The sequence below is a fragment of the Diabrotica virgifera genome, chromosome 5 (genome assembly GCF_917563875.1).
Source record: "Diabrotica virgifera virgifera chromosome 5, PGI_DIABVI_V3a".
NCBI classification, from domain to species: Eukaryota; Metazoa; Arthropoda; class Insecta; order Coleoptera; family Chrysomelidae; genus Diabrotica; species Diabrotica virgifera.
Window position 1 is genome coordinate 248,259,859 of NC_065447.1, and position 13,613 is coordinate 248,273,471.

Below are 13,613 nucleotides of genomic sequence, written 5' to 3' on the forward strand. Positions count from 1 at the left end.
ATTTCTACTTGAAACAGCAACCTAAAACATACAGTCCACACAATAGAAATTATATTAATTATTTTATATAATATACGTACATGCCCTTATGATACAGGCCCTACATATCAAACCATAATTCATTTTTCAGTTTTTTTTATTATTATACAAACACATTCGCATCAACCTTTGAGGTTAATCTAATGTATTTGGTTAATAGTGATTTTTAGCTGTACTGTTCCACATTTCAACAGCTACCACCTTACGATTCGATTTAATTGTCATTTATCATTTCCTATCGAACACTTTTCCGCAACAAGTTTATAATCGCCAGTTTGACCACAATTTCACCATAACAGTAACGCACTTACAAAGTTATTATTGATTCAAACGCAAACCGATACATTTTGGATGCAATTTCTAGTCCCAGCAAACATTTGATTATAAATGATATAGGATATTTAGCAGCTCCGGTAAATTGGATATCCTACTAACGCACCAATTACTGGAGGGTAGAAGGATCGGCTCAATTTATGAATTAAGGGTCTTTCGGGACCTATTAAAATTGAGTTTTACTCAACTTTTTGAAGCTATTACAGTTACTAGGCTATTCAATAAGTTTTGCAATAATCGTGCATTGATTAAATTTTTACTTTGGAAGATTTAAAAGCAAAGGGAATTTATGAACGAATGTTGAAAGTGTGTAAGGACTCTTTGCGTTCAATTAGTACAATATAAAGATGGGTTAAGTATTGCATTTAAACATGGTCGTACAAGCTTTGAAAATGATTCACGTGGACCAATCAAACAATGTTTTTTTCTCAAAGTTCGCAACACTCTCTGGAATATATTAGCATTTGTAAAATACTAAAATTAAAACCCAACTATAGCTTCACGTTTTCTTAACATTCTCTTTTTTTATTTGTTCGCTTATGTTGGATAATAAAAAAGCTACAGTCGGAAAAATGAAAGAATACCCATGAACGATCACATCAATCACTTATTTTTTATTTGCTGTCATTTTCTATAAATAACAAACGTTTGTTATAGAAAAAGACAGCAAATACAAAATAAGTGATTGATGTGATCGCGCTCTGAGCTTCGCTGGTGTCGCTCCTAGCGGATTACTAATGCAACTTTCACGGGTAATTTTTAAATTTATTATTTAATTGTTATCGCTTAATATTTACAACGCACAGAAGTAATTAAATTGTAATCGATTTTTTAAAGATTTTGCTAATCATTTTAACGTTCTATTAATGGAAGATTAATTTCTTACTTCGGATACTTTCACAATTATCGTGTAGATGGCGCTTAGATTAATTTATAATTACATATTACCGTTGATTGAAATATTCTCAATACATCAATCAACGGTATATTTAAGGTAAAAATATACACCACAGCTTTGACCAACTAATATTATATCCTATTAATGTTTTTAATTTCAATGTTTTAAATTAATCACTTTGACATTTATGTCAAATTTCCAGTAAAAGCTTACAGACTTGTCACTACTGGCGTTCGCGAATTTTTAATTATCCCCTCTACCTACGAGCTCATAGCGTATAGGGCGTTTCATCGATTGTCATTTGTTTCGAGCTTCTGTCATATGTTGTATAATCTATGTATAATATTAATATACACGGATTATACGAAATTTGACAGAAGTTCGAAACAAATGACTGTGAATGAAAAGCCCTATTCTTTACTATTTGTACCTACAGTCGGAAAAATGAAAGAATACCCATGAACGATCATATGAAGCACATATTATTTTGGATTTGCTGTGTTTTTCTATAAATAACAAACGAGAGAGATAGATTATTAAATGTTGTCTAAATCAGAAAAAGAATAACATCACAAAAAATTTTTGACACATTTACGTAGCGAAAAATCGTACGGTGGGATAATAGTCACATCCGTTTTTTTTACAGTATTAACTTAGTTTAGACGTTGTTTTGACTAGAAATTTTTGATTTGATTCGTATGCAAATCATCGATGACTCATGGGTATTCTTTAATTTTTCCTACTGTACTTTAACAACTAGCAATGTTTTTCATCAGTGCAGGGTGTTTCTAAATGGGCTTATCAAACTTTAAGGGATAATTCTGCATGAAAAAGTAATGACTGTTTGCTTTATAAACATATATCCGCAAATGCTTCGTTTCCGATATACGCGATGACCCGTATGCGTGCCAATACAGAATATAAAATTCTAAATTGCATGTCAAAAAATACGCAATAACTACCTCTTAAAACCTACCAAATTGCATTTGTATATCTCAACCGTTTTAGAGCAATAAATAAATCGTAAGTTTGTAAGAAACAACTCAACATCCCGTATCTCAGAAACGAAGCATTTGCGGATATATATTTATCAAACAAACAGTCATTATTTTTTCATGCAGAATTGTCCCTTAAAGTTTGACGTACTCATTTAGAAACTGTACCCTGTACTGATGAAAAACATGGCTAGTTGTTAAAAGTAGGTACCTAACTTTTTTATTACCCAACATAACAGAATGGTAAGAAAACCTGAAGCTATAATATAAGTTGGGTTTTAATTTTAGTATTTTATAAATGCTAGAATATTCCACAGGGTGTTGCGAAGTTTGAGAAAAAACATTGTTTGATTGGTCCATCCTGTACACAATGAAAATTTACCTGTTTAGCAACAATATTATTACAGCAATATTGTTCAAGAATAAGGCTATAATATATTAAAAAAATCACTTAAATCGAACAACTGGTTTAGGAAATTCGAGACATCAAAAATGACCAGTTTTGTGGACCGCCCGTTTTCTCTGATGGGCAGTGTATTAACTTTCTCAGTACAGCGAACCACAGTCGCACCAGATGATATTCCTGGGGAAGTCTGGAGAGCATTGAGAGAGACAGGAATAAGTTGGCTAGCAGGTTTATTTAATAGAATTATGGAAGTTGGACAAATGCCAGACGAATGGAGAAGCAGTATACTGTATACTAGTACATGTTTACAAAAAAAGAGGTATATACAACAATCTACAAAATACAGGGGTATAAAACTGCTTAGTCACCATGAAAATATGGGAGAGAGTAATTGATAGACGGATACGTGAAGAAACCGAAATATCCGATAATCAATTTGGCTTTATGCAGGGCAGATCAACAACAGATGTAATTTTCATTATAAGACAGTTGATAGAAAAATACAGGAGTAAAGAAATAAACGCTCATATGGTATTCATTGATCTTGAAAAACCATATGACAGAGTTCCTCGAGAGATTCTGTGGTGGGCACTCAATAAGAAAGGAGTCCCTGGTGAATATGTAAAGATTGTGAGAGATATGTATGAGGGAGTAACGACTAGTGTTAGGACAGGTGTGGGAGAAACTGATAAATTTCATGTGAAAGTAGGATTGCACCAAGGCTCGTTGCTTAGTCCTTATTTATTCTCATTAGTTTTGGACCAGATATGTAACTGCGAAACTACAGCGTAACATTTCATAGTGCTTAGAGTATGCTGATGATGGTTAGTAGGAAATAGTGAAAGAGACTTAGAACAAAAATTAGAACACTGGAGACAAGCTCTGGAGGAAAAGGTTTAAAACTTATTAGGACAAAAACAGAGTATTTGGAATGCTCATTTAAAGATGATGGAGTTACTACAAATAAAATGGTATCTTTGGATGGTGAAATCATTGTGAAAAGCACTAGTTTTAAGTACCTGGGATCGGTATTACAGAGTAATGGAGAAATAGAAGGAGATGCATGCAGTAGAATTAGGGCTGGATGGCTGAAGTGGAAGGAAGCGAGTGGTGGTGTTGGGTGACAGAAAAATTCCAATGAATCTGAAGGGAAAATTATATAAAACAGCCATAAGACCGGCTATGATGTACGGAATCGAATGTTGGGCAGTGAAAAGGAAAGAGGAACAACGAATGCATAAAATTATAAATGAGTATATTAGAGGAAGTTTAGGTGTGGCACCAGTTGATGCCACAATGCGAGAGCATAGGTCAAGATGGTTTGGTCATGTTCAACGTCGAGACGTTAATCACCCAATACGAAGAATTGCTGAAGTGCACCACCCAATACGAAGATTCGTGGAAGGAGTAGGAGAGGAAGACCAAAGAAGACCTGGGGGGAGACGATTAGGCAGGACATGTTGGTAAAGGGGATTAATATTGATAAGACACAAGATAGAATTGTGTGGAGAAATGCAATTAGGGAAGCCGACCTCGCATAGGGATAAGGCAAAGAGAATGATGATGATGTAAAGAATAGTAGAAAAATGTAACTTGTCTTTCACAAACAATCAGCCGTGTGATGGATGACCGAAGATATCGTTAACGTAAAGTTATCCTGTAGTTAAGTTATAATCCTCGAATTGGTGTGATGTATCATATTTAACTTAACTACTTGCGTTATTTCTTGACAGTTCTTGAGTTATCTGATATATCAACTACTGTCACTTTATAACGCGACGTTAAACCTCAAGTTATGAGATAACTCTGTGGTTATGTAAGATTAGGTTCATCTTTTGACTTGTAGACAGAAATCAAGTGAATTTAGAAGCTAATAATTTAATAATTAAGAATAGAAGGGTAATACAATTTTAAAAATTATACAAAAATCAAATCGAGAGATATAAGTTGAAATTTTATTTTAAGTACCTACTGAACTTTCTATCCAGAGTTGCCAGATGATATTTTATAAATCCCACACTTAAAAACTAAAATTCCCTCAAATTGAAGCTCAAATACCCCCGATTTAAATTTTTGTCGCATTTTAATAAATTAGTAGTCAAATGAAGAGGCTCTGGAATCAACGAGGGCCCTGGAAATAATTCATAGTTCTTATTGTCTTTGATTATATGGGAGTATAATATACAGTTCTATGTACATTCGCAAATTTAATTTACCATGACTTCTTTAAATTCCTCCATAATTTTCCGCCCCCAAAAAATCCCACTACAATTTCTGCTTAGACAAATTTCAATAGACGCTTTCAAATTACCCCAAAATTGTGAGAAAATACACCAATCTGGCAACCCTGTTTCTATCTACCGTTTGAAACACCACCGAACCTAAACAGCTGTTTGCTCTTCGGTCAACGACGGGTTTTACTTTTACTGTCATCTACCCATCTGGTAGCATGTTCCGAACAATCTCTCGCTCTCACTCCAACTTGTACTATTTCTACATAAGATTCTCTTTGTTACTTCAAGCTTTGTTCCTCAAATGTTATTTCTAATATAACGTTGAAGAAATAACTATCTCATAACGGTGACGCATACATCACACCGAGTTTTACCAAAATAGTTATGGGATCGTTATTCCTGAGAGTTATCTTAACTTTAACTCAAACGTTAAAGATAACTTCGGTCATCCATCACACGGCTGAATACAAAAAAATTCGGTGCCTAAGCCAACCCTTCCCAGAGGAAAATTCTAGGTGCGCCACTGGTATGTAGTAGCAAATTCATGAAATATGCTATGCTATAATAATATATGAGCTGCCGTTCTTCTTTTTTAAAGCAAACTTTCAACGCCTACCACTCTCTCCCCTCGCAAACAACCCAAAATGCCGCAATTCATCATCGCAAGATACCGCCAACGGCCCGTATTTTTTCGACGCAAGAATTATTAATAATCCACGAGCAAGTCAGAATGCAAAGATGAAGCTCGGGAAACCCTTGTCCAAGCGTCGAGTTTTAAGCATCCCTGGATCCATTTATCACACAATTTTCTTCGACTGGAATGAAACAAGTTAAAGGAGATGGTTGAATAATTACGCACCATATGGCGAGGAAGTTATTTCCTCCGATTATATTCCCCATTTGTAACTTTCTAAAAGCGACGTCCAACGGAATGTGGCGTGGCAAGCCTCGCGAAATAGTAAATACGTAACAGAAAAAGATAAAAAACTGAAGACGGGAATCAACTCAACGTGAAATGACGTCATTTTGCTCAGAATTTACCGACGCGATGAAGCGCGCCTCAACACACTCCGTTGGTTCGGAGGTTAATGTGTTTCCTATTCCTCTTTGCCGACGGTTAAATTGGTGAACTGGTGAAGTGTGCCTCACCATACCAGAGTATGGACGGTAGATACACCACCAGTGTGAGCAGTTGAAAAATTTGATTAAGTTGGTTAATTCATACAGTGATTAAAATCTTAACACAATGTGGTTAGACCACTATAATTAAAAGTACCACGACACTGGTCGTACTAGTCCCGAACCGAGTTGAACGGGTCTGATCGACTACTGAATTCCTTTGACCCGTGTCATTTTACCGACAAATGATGGAAAAGCCCAAGCCACTTCGCTCGGCCATAAAAGGACCATAAATAGGGGGTTTTTTCTTTGTTCAAGGATCGTAAATCACAAAATTCTGATGAAAATAACGCTATTTCACGTTGCTCTGATTCCGGTGTTCGGTTTTTATCTTTTTCTGTTCCATTTTTCTATTTCCCAATGCTCGCCTCAACACGTTCCGTCGGAATTCTTCTTTAATAATCCACGGGCAAGTCAGAATGCAAAGATGAAGCTCGGGAAACCCTTGTCCAAGCGTCGAGTTTTAGGCATCCCTGGATCCATTTATCACACAATTTTCTTGGATTGGAATAAAACAAGTTAAAGGTGATGATTGAATAATTACGCACCATATGGCGAGGAAGTTATTTCCTCCGATTATATTCCCCATTTGTAACTTTCTAAAACCGGCATCCAACGGAATGTGGCGTAGCAAGCCTTGCGAAATAGTAAATATGTAACAGAAAAAGATAAAAAACTGAAGACGGGAGGGAATCAACTCAACGTGAAATGGCGTCATTTTGCTCAGAATTTACCGACGTTTAAATTAGTAAACTGTTGAAGCGCGCCTCAACACACTCCGTTGGTTCGGAGCTTTATGTATTTCCTATTCCTCTTTGCCGACGGTTAAATTGGTGAACTGGTGAAGCGTGCCTCACCACACTCCGATAAAGGCCGCCTTAACCCGCCATTACACGCGCTATGAGGGAATCCCTCACCATATTTGTTTATAAGCAATGAAATTGTGTAAACTAATACGATAACCTTAAGCACCCAGGAATGCCTTTAGCATGGTTCATGAGAGGGTATGAAAAAGTTATAGAATATTTCAGGCGGTGAGTGTGCTGTGTGATAGTTGAAAGAAGAGACATCCCTCTTCAGGTGAGGGAATTCCTCACTGCGCGTGCAATCACGGTGAAATCACGTTTCTGTTATCTCAAAGAAACTTTTAGGTTTTTATTTAATATTTAGGTAGGTTTAATTAAAATATTATTGTTTGGATTAGGTTAGGAACAGTGGCACACCGAGGGGGGGGGGGGAGTTTTGGGGGTTAAAATCCCACCCAGAGCATATAGAAATATATATAAAAGAAGGTAGGAAATGTAACTTGTCTTTCACAAATAATACAAAAAACTTTCGGTGCCCAAGCAAACCCCCCTCCCCCCCCAAAGGAAAATTCTAGGTGCGCCACTGGTTAAGAACCCATTTTTAAATTTACCTATTCTAATTGGGAGATAAGCCACAATTTAACTTGAAAAATGAATTTTATTGACGTTTCGAATTCCACCTCGGACGTCGTTATCAAAATACAAAATATTAATAGTTAATTACATAAATGCCACAAAGAAATAGCTTCAGAACAGTTGTTAATTTTAATTTGTATTTTTAGTAAAATCAATTCGCGTAAAGAACGTTAATTTCTTCAGTGGCTTGCTGAAATTGAAAATTAAGAAAAGTTGTTTTTGATCTATATTATTTTTACTTTTGTTTTGTTACAAATTAATAAAAAAAATTGGTTTACGAGTCTTTCTATAATATGTGAGTACAACCCATTTTATATTTATACATGTTGACATTCGTTCTTAAGTCGAATTGATGTAGGTGAGGGCGACGCTCATACGCGTGCAACCACGTCACAATAGAAGACGCGTGTAACGGCGGGTTAAGAATTATTAAGGTCCGGACCGACGGTGCGTGTTGAGGCGCGCTTCGCCAGTTTATCAATTTAAACATCAACAAAGAGAGATAGAAAATTTATAATAGTGAAAAGGAAAGAGAACACGTTTTGCACCCCATGTTACTGTGCAACTAATAAATAAACACCTTTTGATAAAATTGGTCGGACTCGGAGTATGGACTGTAGATACACCACCAGTGTGAGCGGTAGAAAAATTTGATTAAGTTGGTTAATTCATACAGTGATTAAAATCTTAACACAATGTGGTTAGACCACTATAATTAAAAGTACCACGACACTGGTCGTACTAGTCCCGAACCGAGTTGAACGGGTCTGATCGACTACTGAACACAATGTGGTTGCCCAGGCATGGACAACCATGCCTATATACAGGATGTCCAGAAACTCTACCGACAAACGAAGACAGGAGATTCCTCAAAAAATAATTTTAAGATAATTTAACCCAATTCACCTAGTCCGAAAATGCTTCCTAAGGGAGCCAGAGCTCTTTGAAGGTGGCGTCATGTAATTAGTGTTTCTTAAATACCTCCAGAACACTTATATTTAGAAAAACTAACTAACTAAATGGCGAACTTTTCGCAAAAATCTGAAAAAAATTAAAAACATAGTGTTTGATAAAATACCCAAAATAGAAAAAAAATAGACCTCCAGCTTTCTCCAAAAAGAAGTTATAAGCTTTTTTCGAATTTTTTTTTTAAATTTATTGAGGTTATGTAAGTCAGCCTACGGATTTATCAAAAATAGATATGTTTTGCAAAAGCGTCAACCATGCCTATGAATTTTTTGAAATTTTAAAATTGATTGGATCCCACCTAAAAAAATAAAAACGAAAAATAAAGTTTTTGATGGTGGGGGAAGGGGGTGGTGGGTTAAAATTACGTTGAGTCTTATTTCTTAATCACATAGAACTTTAAAAAATGAAAAAAAATTAATTCTGGGAGTGAGGAACGGTACCGTTTAATTTATTTATCCCGTCCATAAGTGAAAAGTTTGATGTGCCACTGTCGACGCATGTGCCACTAAAAACTAACGGCAGTGTTCATTCGTTTTCTATTAGGTTCTAGTATTTAAGTTATAGGGTCCTATCGTGCCTAAAATGATTAGCAAATTTCACCTCTGCAGGCTTCTGGTCTATATGTTTAATGCCGGGTGTCCACTTATATTTTCCCCCATTTTAACTGCCTATAACTTCTAAACGACTCAAGATAGAAATATGCGGTTTTCGCTGAAATGTTTTATTTTAGTAAAAGTTTTGTTTAAATGGATTGAATCTTTTATATCCTATCTATCTCTTTTAAATAAAGAATGGCGGATTTTTGAAAAAAAAACGTTTATTGACTTTTCTTATTAAACCGCCCAGTATATTTTTTTGTATATTGAAATAACGGTAATTTACCTATCCAGTGATATAAAGTTTTTTAAAATCGGTTGTCAAATGACTGAGGAATTAATTTTTAAAATGAGAGATGCAATGTGGAAATCACATATAATATCAATTTGCTTAGAGGCCAGGGCGCATCTGTAAAAATATTAGTACATTTGGATGTTGAGAGGTGACTTATATTTTTTTGCATACATTTTTTTGCATGCATAATATTTGAGTTACCCGCCCACTCAAAAAGGTCCGAAACATTGTTTAAATAATCAAAATGTCAAAAAATGAAGGAAAAATTCGATTTTTTTTCTTCGTTTGTTGATTATAACTTTAAAACTATTCATTTCCGAGAAAAGTTGCACTGACATAAAAGTTGCGTAATAAAATTTCCAACAATAAAGCATTAGTTAAAAATTTTAAAAATTGTCACCCTTGTTGCCAAATAGCAATAATTGCGAAAAAACCATAAAGAACAAGTATTCCCATTTTACATATTTCAACTATTTATGCTACATTTAGGACCTTCATATTTCACCCTGAAAAACTTTATGATATAATAAAACAATACTGTAAATTTCATTAAGATCGGTTCAATAGATTTTGCAAAACAAATTTTGCAATCCAGCTTTCGCAAAAAAATTAATTTTTTCAAAATGTTGCAGGACTGAAAATAAAGTAGACAGCAAGTTGAATTTTTTTGCATACTGCACCTTTGATTTGAAATTTTCAAAATTAAAATCGGTTAACTACCACGTCACTAATGACCTTTGATAATGATTAATGACCTTTGATAATGATTAATAAATTTTAATTTTTAGTGCATTTAGATATAAATAAATAAATTTGTTCATTGCAAAATAAAAACACATACTCTGTCCTTCGAAATTACAGTTTTTTTAGCAAAAACTTTCTTTATTCATATATTTTAACTTGAGAATAAAAGTTTATTATTTTTAAACACATGCAATTGTTTAAACAATATTTCACAAACAATAATCAAATTAGTTTGATTTTTGTGGAATTAAAATATTAAAATACAACAAAATATAGAGTAAAAAAATAATATATTAGATATAGGTTGGAAGAAATTTTGGTGGAAATCAACTTGCGTGAATCGAACACCGCTGTCCTGCGCGTAGCACCAAAAATTAATGTTTATTTAAAAAAATTCCTGACGCAGTGGTAGTTAACCGATTTTAATTTTACAAATTGCAAATCAAAGGTACAGTATTCTTCTATGCGTAAAAAAATTCCAATTGCTATCTGCTTTATTTTCAGTTCTGCAACATTTTGAAAAAATGAATTTTTTTGCGAAAGCTGGATTACAAAATTTATTTTGCAAAATCTATTAAACCGATCTTAATGAAATTTACAGCATTGTTTTATTAAATCATATAGTTTTTCTGGGTAAAACATGAATGTCCTAAGTGTAGCACAAATGGTTGAAAAACGTAAAATGCAAATACTTGTTTTTTATGTTTTTTTCGCAATTATTGCTATTTTGCAACAAGGGTGACAATTTTTAAAATATTTAACCAATCCTATGTTGTAGGAAATTTAATTACACAACTTTTATATTAATACAACTTTTGTCGGAAGTGAATACTTTTAAAGTTATAATAAAAAAACGAAGAAAAAAATCGAATTTTTCCTTCATTTTTTAACATTTATTTGTTTATTTAAACAATGTTCCGGACATTTTTGAGTGGGAGGATAACTCAATTATTATTATATGAGTTAATTCCAAGCAATTTCTGCAAAAAAATATGAGTCACCTCTCAATAGTCGAGGCATTGAAGGTTTGAAGTGTCGATTTTTTTGCAGTAAGACGGATTTTAATGCGGATTGGTGCGTTGGATTCGTGAGAATGTCAGAAAATTTTGTGAACTAATGTAATGAATAAGAAATCTCAAATTGCATTTGTGCATAAGAAAAATGCATTTCAAAAATACATTTCGGTAAATAGTGGGAAAAATTGACTCAATTTTCTGAAAATGAATATGACGTCGGCGAGAGTGTGCAAAGTACCTGGTGCATGCATCGGGTGTAATAAACGTCTTCCTCTGGAGTATTATGGTGATTTATCATATAATTATTTTAAACTCGTTACTCGAAGGTTTTTGGGGTAATCTATTTTCTTCGATGTAACTATAGTGATCGAAAAGGGTGGTATTTTTATTATAAATAAACATAAATTTTTATTATTATAATATATTTATGGTTAAAAAAGTTCATTATACAAAATTTATCATAATTTATCTTTAAAATTCATTTTCTTCATCATTATCATCTTCTTCTTCATTATTGCCTTCCTCTCTCGAGTTCAATGCAATATTTGTGCAATCAGAGCCTGCACAATTTTTGCAGGCTAAATTACAAACTAACCCATGCTTCCTGCACCCGCATGAGTTGCCGCAGTCTGACTTACAACTACAGAATATTAAATTTAAAATGTTTGGAGGACCAGGTGGCTGAGTCGTTCTAACTAGAATTAATACATTATTTTGTAATTGCCATCCCTAATCGGTTATGTTCATGTTACTGTCCTCTCCATGCAGCCAAATTTGTGTTTGTAAATATACCCTTTTTAAATGCTGGGTAAATGCATCAACAGATGAAAGTATTTTTCCAATGACAATCTTTTTATTTTTGGCAATAGCCATTAAGTACATTCTGTATCTAGTAATTTTCTCTCAAGGCAAAACCACATCATCCACTTGCGCCTTAATTCAAACTGCTTTAAATGATATGAAATTAGAATTTAGTCGTTGCGATATTTATTTTGAGTGACCCCAAAGACCCCCGAGTAACAAATTTGGGCCAATTATTTAACAAATTACCATAATAGTCCAGAGGAAGACGTTTATTACACCTGCTGCAGGCACCAAGTAGTTTCTACACTCTCGCCGACCTCATATTCATTTTCAGCGACCCCAAAAACCCCCCGAGTAATGAGTTTAAGCCAATTATATGATAAATTACCACAATACTCCTGAGGAAGACGTTTATTACACCCGCTGCAGGCACCAGGTAGTTTGCACACTCTCGCCGACCTCATATTTATTTTCAGCGACCCCAAAAACCCCCCGATTAATGAGTTTAAGCCAATTATATGATAAATTACCACAATACTCCGGAGAAAAACGTTTATTACACCCGCTGCAGGCACCAGGTAGTTTTCACACTCTCGCCGACCTCATATTCATTTTCAGCGACCCCAAAAACCTCCGAGTAATGAGTTTAAGCCAATTATATGATAAATTACCACAATACTCCAGAGGAAGACGTTTATTACACCCGCTGCAGGCACCAGATAGTTTGCACACACTCGCCGACCACCTATTCGTTTTCAGCGACCCCAAAAACCCCCCGAGTAAGAAAATTGAGTCAATTTTTCCCACTATTTACCGAAATGTATTTTTGAAATGCATTTTTCTTATGCACAAATGCAATTTGAGATTTCTTATTCATTACATTAGTTCACAAAATTTCCTGACATTCTCACGAATCCAACGCACCAAACTGCATTAAAATCCGTCTTACTGCGCCAAAAATCGACAGTAAGGCCTATTTTTGTGCTTCAATGCCTCGACTACAACGTCCATCTCAAAACAGCTGCGCCTGGACTATTAGTTATGTTATTTAGTTATGTAATATACACGTTGCACCTCTCATTTTAAAAATTAATTACTCAGTCATTTAACAACCGATTTTAAAAAGCTTTATATCTCTGGATAGGTGAATAACCGTTCCTTTAGTTTACAAAAAATATACTGAGTGTTCCATTAAAAAAAGTCAACAAAGTTTTTTCAAAAATTCGCCATTTTTTTTTTCGTAATTGGAAGCGATATAAAACAACTCAATCCATTGAGACAAAACTTGTACTAAAATAAAACATTTCAGCAAAACCGCATATTTCTATCTTGAGACGTTTAGAAGTTGTAGGCAGTTAAAATAGGGGAAAATATAAGTGGACACCCGGTATAAAAAAATTCAAGGTAAATAGTAGGGGAGTCAATGAGGGTATTTGGCTCCTAAATCCATCCTACTACATCGATTTACTTGATATTTTCACAGTAAGTAGGGAATAGCTCAAGAAACAAAGTCTACCCTATGCCGATGTGGGCTTTTATCTTGGTGGTGGTTCCCACCCCTTCTCGGGGGTGAAAAATGTTTTGGTTAAAATAGCCACGGAAAAGGCTAGAGAACCTAATTTTAAGCAAAAACTGTTCTATAATTATTTTTTGAAAACTCAAT

At 34.4% G+C, this 13,613-nt stretch overlaps 1 protein-coding gene across 3 annotated transcripts in view; it reads right to left on the bottom strand.

The window, feature by feature from the left end:
• Nucleotides 1-13,613, bottom strand: part of LOC126884772 (uncharacterized) — a 786,660-nt gene that overhangs the window by 732,652 nt on the left and 40,395 nt on the right. The window lies entirely within an intron of this gene.